Consider the following 11,282-nt stretch of genomic DNA (forward strand, 5'->3'; position numbering starts at 1 on the left):
GTTAATTAATTATGATGCCTTTGTCATACTCAAGGTCGCTTTACAACAAGGACAAGAATGAATGAATGTAAGCAAATGGATGAATGAAAATGAATGCGTCATACAACGAATGAGATTATGTCACAGGCTATATGAGAAATATAACTCTAATTAAATGCATGTTTTATGGTCAGGGCCAAGGCAAAGTTTGGCTAAAACGTTGTCTTTAATTCAGACTAAAACAAGTATATTGTGTTTTAAACAGTTCATTATGGGACAGTGCACAACATTTAGAGGTTGTTTATTGCTCAATTGAAATAATAAACATACATCTTCAGAAGCAGAGTTGGTGGCCATAGCTTTAAAGTTTTGCAAAATTTTTTGTGCGCACAAGATAAACGTATACCATTTTTCGGGACTTTGTGGGCTCCACAGACCCCGTGTGATTGAAGCATGATTGAAACTTCGTCTTTGTTTTAAAGACTGCTTTAATTCACAGGCGAGCTAGGAATTCCTCAATGACAGCATTAAGAGACTCTCAGATACCCCGGCAGTCAGGGGAGACCCGAAACTCATATTCTGTAACGATCTTGTGGGGGGGCGTGGTCTTCGCGATGTACCTGGCCAATGACAGAAGGGACACCAATAACCCCGCCTACCTCCAGGCAAACGGAATACGAGGCATTTTCTGATCTGTTAAGACAGACAACTAATAAACGCGAAATAAGCCGTTTTCCAACTTTCCCTTTGGGATTGGTCTAGTCGAAATGGAGAAAACGGCCCGTTTTTTCGTTTTTGTTTTTTCCGTCTAAAGTTGAAAAACGAATTATACTCACGTACACGGACCCCTTAACAATCGTGTTTTGATTATTTATTGTTACAAACTTTTTATCGCACTTTAACCATTTTAATATCTATGGCTATGCTAAGGTTACCATGCTCGACCTTTTGTTTGATGCGTTTGTATAAGAACATAAGAACATAAGAACTATACAAACGAGAGGAGGCCCTTCGGCCCATCGAGCTCGCTTGGGGAGAACTTAACTAATAGCTCAGAGTTGTTAAAATCTTATCTAGCTCTGATTTAAAGGAACCCAAGGATTCAGCTTGCACTACGTTATCAGGAAGACTATTCCATACTCTGACTACACGCTGTGTAAAGAAGTGCTTCCTTAAATCCAGTTTGAAATGTTCTCCCGCTAATTTCCACCTATGGCCACGAGTTCTTGTATTTGAACTAATGCTGAAGTAACTATTCGGTTGAACAGCATCCAAACCTGTTAGAATCTTATAGACCTGGATCATGTCCCCCCTCAGTCTCCTTTGCTTGAGGCTGAACAGATTTAGCTCAAATAACCTTTCCTCGTATGACATTCCTCTAAGACCAGGAATCATTCTTGTGGCCCTACGCTGCACCTTTTCTAAGGCCGCTATGTCCTTTTTAAGATATGGTGACCAAACCTGTACACAATATTCTAGGTGAGGTCTCACCAAGGAATTGTATAATCTTAGCATTACCTCCCTTGACTTAAACTCCACACACCTGGAGATGTACCCCAACATCCTATTGGCCTTTTTTATTGCTTCACCACACTGGCGAGAATGAGACATGGAAGCATCAACATACACACCAAGGTCTTTCTCATAATCAGCTACCTTTATTTCAGTAGGTCCCATAAAATACCTGTACTTTATATTTCTGCTCCCTACATGGAGTACCTTACATTTGTCTATGTTAAATTTCATCTGCCAGGTGTCAGCCCAGTCACTAATTAAATTAAGATCCCGCTGTAGCTGCTGAGCCGCTAGTTCAGTATCTGCTACACCACCCACCTTGGTGTCATCTGCAAATTTCACCAGTTTACTGTATATATTGGTGTCTATATCATTTATGTAAATTAGGAACAAAAGTGGTCCTAAAATTGAACCCTGCGGTACCCCACTATGAACGCAGGCCCACTGTGACATCGAGCCTCTTATAACTACTCGCTGCTTCCTATCCGTTAACCAGTTATCAATCCAAGTCGCTACAGTTCCTAAAATACCTGTCGCTTTGAGTTTAAGTGAGAGCCTCTTGTGGGGAACAACATCAAAAGCCTTTTGGAAATCTAAATAGATGACATCATAGGCCTTCTTATCATCAACTTCCTGAGTAGCTTCCTCAAAAAACTCCAACAGATTTGTTAAACAGGATCTACCTCTCCTAAATCCATGCTGGCTATCCCTCAAAATGTTATTTGAGTCCAGGTAATCTACCATTTTCTCTTTGATTATAGCCTCCATAACTTTACCAGTTATACAAGTTAGACTGATTGGCCTATAGTTTGACAAATTACTTCTATCCCCTTTTTTGAAAATGGGCGTTATGTTGGCATGCTTCCAATCAGAAGGTACCACACCTTCAGATAAGGATTTTTGAAACAGTAATGTTAAGGGTCGGCAAATAATATCCCTCATCTCTTTTAACACTATAGGTAAGATGCCATCAGGGCCCTGTGATTTATTTATTTTGAGCTTAGCTAGGCTTTGCAAAACATCAGCTTCAGTTATATATATATTAGTTATAGACGATGTTGAATTAGTAATAAGAACTGGTAAGTTACTAGTGTCCTCGACAGTGAATACCCGTGCAAAACTATCATTGAACTCATTTACTATGTCAATGTCGTTTTCAATTATAAGACCCTTACTATCCTGCAGATTAGTAATTTCAGCTTTTAGAGCTCTTTTAGAGTTAAAATACTGGAAGAAACTTTTAACGTCATCCTTAGCCTCCAATGCGATCTTCCTTTCGACATTCCTTTTAGCTCGTCTAATGTCATTTTTTAATTCAGCCTGTAGATTTAGATACTCTTGCTTTATTATGTCATCATCAGTTATTTTCCATCTCTGGAACAAAGCCCTTTTCCTCCTTACTTTATACTTTATGTCCCTATTAAACCACCTAGGTTGCAATTTCCTAGATTTATTCTTGCTAGAAACAGGTATGAAGTCCTCTTGTACTTGCAATAATGTGCTTTTAAAAAATTCCCATGCCTCTTCAACAGTTTTGTTATTTAACTCCATCCAGTTCACGGTTTCTAGTTTTAATCTCATACAATTGAAGTTAGCCTTCCTAACATTATATATTTTTGATTTGGACTTTGCTCTTCGGGCACTAAACTTAACCTCAAATTTAACCATGTTATGATCGCTACTGTCAAGTGGTTCTAAAACATCTAATTTACCAATCCTGTCCTGGTTATTAGACAAAACAAGATCAAGAATGGCATCTCCCCTGGTATGTTACTATTAATTTGAGTTGTATTACTATGGCGTGAGATCACTCTCAAAATACATGTGCATACTGAAAATTCAATTTAGCAGTGTGTTTTTAAATCTTTCCTTTATTAAAATTTCTCTCGTTCATTCGAATTGGCTGTGTGCTTATGTTTTGTGAGGCATGCACAGTTGCCGTTGTAGTTCCCATGCGAATTTGAGAGTCTATATTTGATGAATGGGTGGGTGTTAGGTTAAAAAGGGTATCAGTTTTTACGTTGTTTTGTACCTCAATGTGCTTGTTCCGGAAAAGTAATGTTTGAGTTTTACATTGATGAACGAGCACAAGCAATTACCATTTGGGTTCTGTAAATTATGCATCACTACAGACTAAAAGTAACCGAAATTTTTCAAGAAGAACGACACGCGAGGACCATTGTTTTGTGTTCTGATACTTTAAATGTAAAGGAAAAAAGTAAAAAATGCTACAATTTTTCTGTAAAGCAAATTTACCTTACCTATGGGTATGAATAAAGTTACCTTACCTAGTTTAACTCAAGAATAGTACTTAAGAAAAGCCATAGCTCATATTTCTGCTTCAAACAATCTAGTAATTAAAATGTCATTTCATATCAACATGTTTCTTGTTGCTATAGTTCTTCGTTGGATCGCAATCTTTAAGTACAGTAAGTGTAAGACCCTCTACAAATTAATCTATAATTCATATTCCCATATCAAAAGATTACTGGTTAATTTATACTTACTGCACTGTATAGTTTTCCATTTTATACACTACAGTAACACTGAGCTTTTGTGTTTGCTGTTTGTTCTCAGTAGCATGGCTTTCACGTCACCCTCTTACTGGACATTAAAAAGAAAGGCTAAAGCTTTGGTTGATGAAAAGCTACAATCAGTACACACACAAGGATTGGATTGTTGGGACTCTCAAACAGACACACCAGCTGAGGGGTTTGAGGACTGTCAGTTGGGGCAGCTTGTACCGAGTCAATGCACACGTAAGTTGTAGACAGATCTACATCCACATCTATCTCGATGTATGTCTAAATATTTAATGCTGTATTCTCTATTGTCCTTACAGCGACCGAGAGGATCCTCCTGCAGATGTTGGGGGAGTTGCAGAGCCAGGTCCAACACATGACTGAAATTGTCACCCAGATACCTACGTTGTTGGGTAACAATCCTGGAAATGCACCATTAACAACGGCAAGTGCACTGTACAAAATTGCTTTATGATCTATTTTAATCAAATTATTTGAGATTGATTTTGAAAATGTTTATTTTTTTTCCTAGTATAAATAATAGTTTCAAGGTGTTTAAGTTTATATTTCATATCGATAACATTTGAGTGAATTACTATTAACTCAATTACAGAGATTTTTTAAATACTTTGCGATGTAGCTTACTAGATTTACTGATCTTTGTGCACACTGTTACCCAGGTCTTTCTATAAGAATCTATTATTTTTTTTAGTGTGCAGAGGATGGGAGATTTCCACTGCAAGATACTGAGGACCTGAACAATGTTGAAATGCAGTTGGAAAATGTTGAATTTAAGAACAAACTGGTGTGATTATGGTTTAAGAAAACTGCCTTGTACATAGATAATACATGGATACTAATATATAATATATACATACACATACATACACTACCCAAAAGTATGTGAAGTTTTGTATGACCAAACATCTGTTGTCACCTCCAGGTATCCAAACTGTCACTGGCTGGGGGACAAACACTGAAGAAAACAGTCTGGAGGATCTGTGGGAAGGTGTTTGATCCCCAGTTGGCTGTGCATCTTAACTGGTGTGGCAGACGGGGTAAAACACCAATGAAAAATACAAAAATCGTCAATGTGATTATTCGTAAGTAAAACCAATGTTTAACCAAAGTTACAAATTGACCTTTTGGGATTTTTATCCTTATTGTTTGAACACAATATGGATTTAACCTCCCCATGCACGTTACATAGTTATTTCCCAAGGTTTTCATTGATTTTAATGCCCAAAGTTGCTTTTCTTTCAGACTGCAGGTAAAAAGTGAACCATCAAATTCTAAAGGAATAACATGTTTATGATTAGACCTTATTAAATGGTTAATGTCAATGTAAGTGACCGTTGTGTCCGTTCTGTTTTTTAGAGTCTGCATTACGGAACCCATTGGTTTCTAGTCCGAATGAGGCTGAAATCGAGAAAACCATCAAGGAGTGGCTCAGACTGTCTCGTGACAGGCTGAGCCGGCGTGTCAGATAGCTCTCGATTTATTGTTTTTTTTTTTTTCTTTTTAGTGTGTATCTTGTATATATTTTGTGCATTTAATATTTTTTTAAAATAAAAACTCTTTGAACGAACACCTTTTGTTTTCTTTATATTATGAATAAAATATTAGTATCCATACGTGTTCGACACTAAAGAAGACGTAAATAATTATTGGTAATTGTACAATAAGATTGTCGGGAAATGATCGCGTAGGATTACAAAAGGGGTCGGGGAATGATCGCCTACGGATAAAAAAAAAAAGGGTAGGGAAATTATCGCGTATATCCGTAATTAGGTCGGGAAATGGTCGCGTAGAATAGTAATAGGAATCATCGTGGAGTTTCGCCTAGACGTCGTGTTTTCATCGCTGTTGAGACGGAAAACGTCGCGATTACATCGCCTCGACGGAGCTTTTACGGAGGCGCTACATAGTGCCAATGTGCAAACGACTGAAAAGCTACTAAATACCGACCTTAAAAAAACGTATCAGCGACGTAGCGCCGACGTACTTGTGCTGACTGGGTAGGTATCTGCAAATTTAACCAGTTTACTGTATGTATTGGTGTCAATATCATTAATGTAAATTAGGAACAATAGTGGTCCTAAAATTGAACCCTGCGGTACCCCACTATGAATGCAGGCCCACTGTGACATTGTGCCTCTAATAACTACTCAGTGCTTCCTGTCAGTTAACCAGTTTTCGATCCAAGCTGCCACAGTTCCTAAAATCCCTGCAGCTTTGAGCTTTAGCGAGAGCCATTTGTGGGGGACATCAAAGACCTGGAAATCTAAGTAGATCACATTTTGTGATCAATTTCATTTGTAGCTTCCTCAAAGAACTCAAGTAGATTCATTAAACAGGATCTACCTCTCCTAAATCCATGTTGGCTATCCCTCAGAATGTTATTTGCATCCAGGTAATCTACCATTTTACCATTTACCATTACCAATCTACCACTTGGATTATAGCTTCCATTATTTTTCCAGTAATGCTAGTTAAACTGATTGGCCTATAGTTTGCTGGATTACTTCTATCCCCTTTTTTGAATATGGGTGTTATATTAGCATAAAATCTAAGTAAGCTCCGCCTACTTTGTTTTGCAAATTATGCAAAAAATCTTACTTCTGCCTTAAAGTCCTACCCTGTCTGACCAAATCAGACAATTGAGGTGTCAAACCGACCAGTCCTCTGAGCTGATCAATAGATATTTAAGAAAGTCTGACATTTTTCTATTGTACGGCCACTAGCCACAGCCAAACTCAACCCAAATTTGTCCTGTTTCAGTCTGATTGCTATAACTTCTCCCTACCTTAGCCTACCTTAACCAAACTTACAATACTACCTCCCAGCTCCTTTCTGGGGACACCATACAAAGCGGCCCACATTTAGTCAATAGGGGGCACTACAAATACCTAATTTCAATATCTCCTGAACTGCTTGTCCTATCTGAGTGAAATTTGGCACATGTCTACTATAGCCAAGCTTGAGGTCAGACCCATAATATGACAGTCATAAATCATACAATGGTGGCCATAATTAGCCAATGAAAATCAAGCGTGCATTTGACAGGCCTAGCAATCACCAATCTCAACCAAATCTGGATGATCCATTTGTCTACAGAACCTGACCTCACCCTAGTAAGTGCACCCTAGTCTGCCAGATGGGGGCGCTACAGTGACAACTTTTGCGTTTCTGCCTATTTCTCCAGAACTGTCAAGCCTACAGTTGACATTTATTACCAGACCAATTCAGTATGACATGCCAAATCAAACAACATGAGAGAGATGGAGAATGCCGCTTATGTCAAAATGACAGGTTGGGTCAAAGGTCACAAAGGTCAAATAAATCAAAAAGTGACAGGTCCGGGCTGCAAGCCAGGTGACGTCATGAGATAGTGCGAGGTGGCTATTTTTTTTTGGTTGTGAGCCAGTTGAGCGTTGGGATAGGGGTTTATTTGTATATAGTTTATTTATTATAATTATTATAATGTAATTATTTATTATAATTTAATTATTTATTATAATTTAATTATTATTATTATTTTATATTGAGGAGAGTGCTTATGAGTGTGGTGTTTTGTCTGCATCCACCGGGTGCCGAGCAGGGGACTGAGCAGGGGCTTGGTGCGTTAAGGTCCCAAACACTGGGTCTGAGTGGGGTGGGTTACCTGATGGAGTGTGAGCGTACGCTGTACCATGGTAAGGTCCCGGGCTTTGGAGAATCCGTAGAAAAGGGCTCGGAGAGAGCGATGCTGTGTCTGGTGCGGTACCGTGGTAAGGTCCCGTGGCTTTGGATAATCCGCAAAGGACTCGGAGAGAGCGATGCCGGAGAGCTGAGAGTTGTGCTGCTGCGCGAGACTGAAAGAAACCCTGTGAGAATGAACAAGTTGGAGCTAAGAATGAGAGGAGGAGCTGGGTCTGACATCCAGTAAAAAACGCTTAGCAGTAGTTTGACCGTCTGTGTGTGTGTGTGCGTGAAAGCCGACACCCCCCTGCAGCAGTAGCAGTTTGGCCTTGTGTGGTAGTTTTTTTCAAACTTGTGTTTTTCCTCATGCAACCTATGTACATCCCGATAGGTCAAATCCCGGTCAAACTGTAATTTGGGTCACACATCAAGTTGGACATTTTGTATTTCAGTAAATTTTGTCTTTTCCCCCGACTCCCCCCATACCGTCTGTGCAGTTAAAACGTACATCGAAATAGACATCAGATAAAACTTGACAGGACGTATATTTCTCCTTAAAGAATCCTAAGAAGTAACCAACCGCAGATATTTTTATTACCTAAGTATACATTGGTATTACCCCAGTATGCCGAGCAGGGTTTCCCTCCTTTGGTAGACACAAGTACCCCCACCCAGTATCATCAAGGCCTTGCCCTACTGGAAAGAGAAAACTACACGGGACCTGCATAGAGTAAGTATATTATTTCTTTTACGCGTGTTTTATGATAAACACCATACAATAAAATAACTTAAAATAATTATTTTATTTTTAGAGATTCAGCTATTTTGGGTTTGTTTTTTTTTTCTCTACGGGAGACGCTGCGGATAGAAAACTCCATATAGTGAGTATATTATTTCTTTTATACGTATGATAAAAACGCTATTCATTAAAAATAACTTATTCTAATAATAGGTATTCTCTGTTTTTTCTATGTACGAGAGAGACGGGGCGGACCGGTCAAGAGAAAATCTACGCAAGACCTGAATCAGCAGGGTATGGACGGAGCAACACCCCCTCCTCTACCCGAAGCGCTATTAAATGAAATAGACAACATCAACAACGCTAATAATGATGAAAATGATGCGGTTTACTTTGCTCAACACGACTCGCCACCCGCAGCGTCTGGTGAAGCGACGGCCCAAGAGCCCTGTTTGCTACCATCCTTAGAGACATTATTAATAACCTTCCTGTGCTGTTAGGGTCGGCACCGACCCATTTTTAAGTTTAACATGCATAAAAGCACCACATATATTTGTGCATACTCTTAAAACGAAAGGCTCCATATTGAACCTTTTAGATTGGTACATATATGACACTCCTTGGACATTCTCAATTAAAAGAAATGGCACCTTTTTGAAGGCAATGGGTATATTTCCTCTGGTTAGAACCCCTATAGTTCTATATAGCACACCCAAGAACCTTTTTTTTCGAAATATATACTGCATCAAAGCTTTTTGACTTTGTCAGGAATCTCTATTTAAACTAAATAAATTAAAACAAAATCAAGGTAAGGCATCCCCACACATGTAAGGTAAGATAAGACCAGTTCAGTTTATTTATATAATTCTATAGAGGTTTATTTTATCATTATTTTTTATTGAAAACGAGAGGAATGCTGTCAAAAGAAAGGTCCACAAAGCCACACCAAAAATATTAAAACTTTAATATTAATAATAATTTAGATTTAAAAGATTTAATATAATATTAATATTAAATCTTTTCATGGATAAGGAAGCCTAACAAGGTAACCAAGAAGTAAGAAACAAATTGGATGATAAATAATTGTTTTGAGGGTATCTTATGGCTGATGTAAGACACGTGCTGCTTGACACCGACCCGTCTAACATAAGAGACAGGAACAGAAAGCTAACATAGGCCGAAGGTTAAGCGTGTTAAATGAAAGGCAGCGGGATAATTCCCCATAATGCCGCACTATAACAAATTCAAACGCGACGTGAAAATGTTTAATAGACCTCAATAAAAATGTCAGGGACGTCTACGACAAACGCAGATTGTTGACTAGTGCGGAAACTGCCTTTTGGATACCGAACTGTAAAAACTAGCAGCATCGCAAAAAGGGTGTTGTAAGTCTTTAAAAATATTTCATCGAATGAATTTGTTAGTGTAACATGAAAGTTTTTCAAAGATGTACAGATGTTTTAAAATGTAATATGAAAGTTTTTCAAAGTAAGATGTACAGATGTTTTAAAAAATGTAACATGAAAGTTTTTCAAAGTAAGATGTACAGATGCTTTAAAAATGTTCGGATGTTTTATTTTCTAGACGCGTTGTACAAAAACGTTTTGTTATGTGTACGCAGCGCAAGCATGTTTGTACAAAGTTTTATGCATTCATTTTGCGAATCAGTTTTGAAATCTAATATGAACGTGGCTTTTATTTTACAAAAACAAAGTTGCAAAAAATTTGTAGGCTCTTTATCAAAGCAGATTTTGTTAATATAACAGTTAAACAAGTTTTTTTAATTTATTTTCAAAGTTGCACAAGGGTTTTAAGTACACGTGTGTTTTATTTTTCAAACTTGTACAAAAATGTGTGTGTACATTTATCAAATGAGTTTTAAAATGTAACATGTACAGGTATTTTATTATTCAAAATAAAAGTTGTACATACATTTTGTTATATGTATGCAGCACGGTCATGTTTTTAAAATGTACTAATTTTTGCGGGGTGGTGGGCACCTCTCGTGGAATCTATCAATCTTTAGCAGCTTTTGAACCCTGAGCCACACGGGGACTGGGGCTTTTAACCGTGAGACTCGACACCTACACATTAGATCCTTAGTTCAGCAATGGTTCCCATGTACCCAGTGTATAGGGTCAGGTCCATCGCAAGAGAATGTCTCCGCCGTGAGAGAACGATCCACCAGCATTTTGTGTATCAACGAATCTGTAACCATTCTTTCCATTCATTATATGCTGAGTTTTCCAAAATTGTTTTTTAGCTGAAGCATAAAAAGCTGTAACTTCGAGTGCACCTGGTTTAATAGCATTTTATTTATAACAGTAGGAGCTTGTAAACTGCATTTAGCGGCCGCATTAAAACACATTAAAAACTTTAAAGAATAAAGCCTTAGTTATTTTTAATAAAGACGGCTTTCTAGTAAACGGTTTTCCTACAAGGTGATCCCGTGGCCTATACTTAAGACATCCGGGATGTTAAGTTAACAGTAGTGACTGAGTTTTTTGCACTATTTGTTTATTGTTTGTTGTGTGTTCTACATACATGTTTTCACTGGAAGATCTGCTTTTATTCTCATTGTACATGTGTATAGTGACAATAAAAAGGCACCCATTCATTCATATAATATGTCGGACACAATGGCTCTGAGCACGAGGGAGTCTGCGGTGAGGCGCACGAGCTGCTAGCTGATGTAACGCTGCGAACAGTGGGGCTCTGACATTCTTAAGGTGCGGCTAACTATCCCCGAGACACTTTAGCCAGGATCGTGTATATTTGCGCTTAATGCTGCTGTCAATGTCAGGGTTTTGTTGACTCTTATAGGGAGCTGGCGAGCAATAACATTT

The 11,282-nt window shown here is 38.2% G+C and overlaps 1 long non-coding RNA gene across 2 annotated transcripts; it reads left to right on the forward strand.

Moving 5' to 3' along the window:
- Positions 1-1,001: 1,001 nt before the first annotated feature.
- LOC140591695 (uncharacterized) lies at positions 1,002-7,480 on the forward strand. 2 transcript variants are annotated; one of them, XR_011991981.1, is made up of 6 exons: positions 1,002-3,923; positions 4,072-4,253; positions 4,337-4,461; positions 4,729-4,821; positions 4,960-5,119; positions 5,394-7,480. It is a non-coding gene; the product is annotated as an uncharacterized lncRNA (long non-coding RNA). The 2 variants fall into 2 exon arrangements; XR_011991980.1 differs by having other exon boundaries at positions 1,002-4,253.
- Positions 7,481-11,282: the final 3,802 nt, after the last annotated feature.

The sequence above is a fragment of the Paramormyrops kingsleyae genome, chromosome 6, assembly GCF_048594095.1.
Source record: "Paramormyrops kingsleyae isolate MSU_618 chromosome 6, PKINGS_0.4, whole genome shotgun sequence".
Classification (NCBI taxonomy): Eukaryota; Metazoa; Chordata; class Actinopteri; order Osteoglossiformes; family Mormyridae; genus Paramormyrops; species Paramormyrops kingsleyae.